The following is a 4,660-nucleotide window of genomic DNA, read 5'->3' on the forward strand; positions in this document are numbered from 1 at the left end:
TGTCTCCTATATTCTCACCTAAGTTTTATGGAATATACAGGAGAAAGTCATAGCTGGAGAAGGATGTGACTTTTTGAAACTTCACCATGTTTGACTCAAGTCCAGAATGTGCCCTATTTCAAGAGCTTATTATCACAACCTTGGAAATAGGTACAGAACATTTGAAATGACAAATGTTTTTCCCAAAAACCATATAACACAAGAGTAGTTTATTTCTGCGTTCAGGGAAGCAATGCACCTCAGCACCTCCAGTAATTACAATAATTTCATAAGTCCCTAATGACCTGTGTTAAACATTTTCCACTGAATATTCAAGCAGAACAGTTTGGCTCAATATTGAATCTTGGGGATATATTCCTAGATGTCAAATGATTTAAAGAAAATACAAAATATATAATGGTTTCTGTTGGATGAAAAAGAGATAATGTTCTAGTAATAAAACAAATAGCATATTAACTTTATTTACAGTGATAAAAATAATTTGATTTTCATTTCACAATATTTAACATCTCAATGAAGAGTAAATTTCTGAACTTGAGATGAAGGATCCTTACATAGTGACAGTTCCAGCAGGAAATTATTTTTAAGGCATCCTTTATGTCCTTGTTTCTAAGACTGTATATAAAGGGGTTCAGCATGGGAGTGACCACTGTGTACATGACAGAAGCTATTGCACTTGCCCTTGCATTTTGGGTAGCAGCAAACTAAGATGCACTCCAAAAGCTGTACCATAAAACAAATACACCACGGAAAGATGAGACCCACAGGTAGAAAATGATTTATACTTGCCTCCACGTGATGATATTCTTAAAACAGAGCATGCAATCTTAGAGTAAGAAAAAAGGATGTCAGTGAGTGGAATACCACCCACAATTCCCATTGCAAAATACATCACTAAGTCATTGAGGAAGGTGTCAGAATATGCAAGTTGGATTACTTGAGAAAGTTCACAAAAAAGTGAGGAATTTCAATCTCTGTAAAAAAAGTCAATTGCACAACTATTAAGCCATGTAAAAGAGAGTTCAGAACACTCAGTACCCATGACACCAGCAGCAGGAGACCACAGAGACTAGGGGTCATGATGACCATGTAGTGCAGTGGGTGACAGATGGCCACATAATGATCATAGGCCATCACAGTTAAGAAGTAGTTGTCTAAATGTCCAAAAACCATGAAAAAATTCATCTGGGTGAGGCAGTTTCCATAACTTATGCTTTTGCTCTCTGGATGTTCACCAGCATCTTTGGGACAGTGGTGGGGGTGAAACAGATGTCTGCAAAAGACAGGTTAGCAAGGAAGTAGTACAAGGGCTTGTGTAGGTGGGCATTTGAGATGATGGCCAGGATGATAAGCAGGTTCCCAATGAGAGGGACCAGGTACATCATCAGGAACAGAGCAAGTAGGAGGGGCTGCATTTCTGTGTCTTCTGAACGTCCCAGGAGGATAAATTCTGAAACACACATTTCATTCTCTAATTCCATGTAACTCATGAAACTGCTGGAACAGAGACAAGAGCAAGGCAGGCTTAGGTACAAGCAGCTCTTAACAAATGAACGTAAATGCTATGGTTTGTATTGCAAATATACTGACTTAATTATTTCTTTTTTTTTAATTGTAATTTTATTATAGAAGCCAGAGAAGGGACATTATGGCTTTAAATTTAGTTAAAAGTGCTAGAGTTGTTGGGGAAGAAAAAAGTTTGAAATTTATTTTGCATTTCCTTGAAGTGGAATCAGTTACTTTTAAGAAGGATGAAATATGATTATAACTTGTGATGCTTGGTTTTGTTTGGGCAAATTTTAAATTTCAGTACCATGCAGAGAGGTTTTTTGTGGACAAGATTCCCTTTACAGTTAACAAATGCTTTTACTGTTTAGCTGATACTTGTTACTAGTGGCTCAGAGGCCAAAATGATAAGTGAAATGGCTGTTGTTTCCTATCTAATACCAAATTCTATTTTTTAAAATTATTTCTTATAAATTATATGGAGATTTAGTGCCTTTTATCTGAAAATGATAGCGATAACAAAAGTTCCTGCTTCTCCTTGATGGTATTGCTAAGAAGACTTTCTTGTCCATAGTTTTAAACTTTTCTCCCAAGGCAGTATGTTCCACCTCAGATGTTCTTAGACTTTATTTCATTCAAAAATCATTTGACCAGCTATTTTGCACTATGTGATGAAAAAGTCGGGAAAAATATATTGGCGATGTTAGCACAATATTTTATTTCAATCAATGTTACTAAATTGCCTGTTGAAAATGGTTAGACTGTGAAAATATAAGTTGTACATATATTACTACAATAAAAAATTAAATAAAATTTTTCCTTCTGCATAGCTAGAAAAGCCAATACTGTTAATATGCTATTTCATCTCCACCTGATCTATACTTTCAACTCAACCCCATTCCCAATCACAAGAAGTTAGTTTGTAGATATTGAACAAAATTATTTTAAAGTTTATAAAGAAAGGCAAAATTCCTAGGTTTCCTAGAGAATACTGAAGAAGTACAAAGTCATAGAACCAATACTACCTGATTTCAAGTCTAACTGTAAAAAAACAATGATTAAACCATGTTGTATTGGCGAAATAGACACATGAACTAATGTGTGAGAGCTCAGTGACACAAAAACTGGTGTTAGGGAACTCAAAAATAAACCCACACAAGTACAGTCAACTGGGCTTTGACAAAGGGGCAAGAGCAATTTAATGGAAAAAGTAAGATCTTTTCAACAAAAGCTGCGGAAGAATGGCATACACACATGCAAAACTGAAGAGAAACTTAGTTGAGCATTGTGTATATTTCACAAAAATTAACTCGGAATGAATCCTGTACTCAAAATTAAAATGCAAAATATAGTACTTCTCAAATAAAACATCCAAAGAAATCTGGTGGTCTGTGCTTTGGTAATGAGACTTTAGAAATAGCACCCAAACTATTATACACAAGAGAAGAATATTTAAAAATGAGACTTTATTAAAATATAAGACATGATCTAGGTATGATATTGATAAATGACTTGATCCATGTATACAAAGAACCCCTAACACTCACCATTAAGAAAGGTAACACCCAATTTAAAAACTGGGTAAAAATTCTGAAAGGAAGCTGAAATAAAGAAAATATTTATGTGGTAAATAAGTATGTGAAAAAAGGCTCAATGGCATTTGTTATTAAGGAATCTCAAAGTTGACTGCATATACAGTATGTGCATGGTATATGCAAATAGAAGACTAAATGCCATGATAATGTGAATGCCAAGATGGAATGCAAAATGTGATAAAACAATCTAATTGTATTACAAATATAGGAAACAGGCTTACTGTGGGGATGAAGGGAAAAGTTGCAGAAATGGTAATACATGATATGAATAGAGTCTGGAAAAGAAAGAGGACAGAAAGCATAAGTACAGTATTCTAATGGATAAAGCTTATCTCACCAGAGTGTAGGTTGACAATTCTATCACATCTGTACATGTATACTGGAATCAAGTAATTAAGTAGATGATGGCAGGTGAGAAGAATATGTTTCCCACTGCAAACTGGGTGGTTAACCATAAGGAAGGGGAGGACACTAGAATGTTCTACTGGCAATGGCTTAAAGTGAGACACAGCATGAGAAGGTTAATATAGATAGAAGGTTATGTGTAGATATATCTATGGGTCTGTGTATATGCACAACTTGGCAGACACACATATATTTTCTTACTCTCTCTTTGGAGAACACCTTGATGTCCTAGTAACACAGAATACACGTAGGGCCTGGAGCTTTATTTTAACTCCATTCTTCAATAAAATTTCCTTGGAGAAATGGCTGACCTGAGACCTGGAATAGAACTATATAGGAAGAGCCTGGAGCACCTCTGAAAGATATCCCATTGCCCAAACTGAAACAAACCTCACAACAAAATAAGTAAAGTACTATTGTATCACAACCCAAAGTATAAAATCAATGTCTTGAGTCAATAATCATTTCAAGAAAATATTTAATATATGAGTAAGAAGACAAAAATCTCTCATGCAGACTCATGCAAAGCTTCATATAGATACTTCTGTCTCGAGATGTTGAGTTGATTCCCACTCCTAACGTGTGTCTTCAAGTACTAACCCCCTTCCAAAGGTGATATATGGAAAAGCAGGAAAATGAGGGACTTTAAAGTGGGGAAACCTGGCAAGCATTGTTGATGAACATCAACATCAACAGTGAAAAGCGACATTTATGGGATATGCCCTGGATACATAATGTAATGAAAATAGAATTTTATCTCTGATGTCTTCCTCCATAACTCATAACCCCAGTCTAATCATGAGGAGAACATCAAACAAATACCAACTGAGGGACATTTTACAAAATGCCTTGCTGCACCCCTGAAAAATATCCACATTCTCAAAAACAAAAAAAGTCTGAGAAACTTTCATTTATAACACACAGACGTTATGTGGTTTGTGGATGGAAGATGTTCAGGATATGCAAAAATAGATGTGATTTTCTGGAAACTGCCTCTACTATCTTTGCAATTTTTCTGTAAGTCTCACACTGCTTTTTAAAATGATTTATTTATTTATTTTTACATGGGCAGCCACAGGGAAGGATTCTGCCACTGAGCCACCATAGCACTGACCCCACATTGTTTTTTGAAAGTAGATTTATGAAGAAGTAAA

At 35.3% G+C, this 4,660-nt stretch overlaps 1 pseudogene; it reads right to left on the reverse strand.

Annotated features, from left to right (window-relative positions):
- Nucleotides 1-488: 488 nt before the first annotated feature.
- LOC143672980 (olfactory receptor 7A10-like) lies at nt 489-1,481 on the reverse strand (annotated as a pseudogene).
- Between the last annotated feature and the right edge of the window lie 3,179 nt (nt 1,482-4,660).

This window comes from Tamandua tetradactyla, assembly GCF_023851605.1.
Source record: "Tamandua tetradactyla isolate mTamTet1 chromosome 22 unlocalized genomic scaffold, mTamTet1.pri SUPER_22_unloc_3, whole genome shotgun sequence".
Classification (NCBI taxonomy): domain Eukaryota; kingdom Metazoa; phylum Chordata; class Mammalia; order Pilosa; family Myrmecophagidae; genus Tamandua; species Tamandua tetradactyla.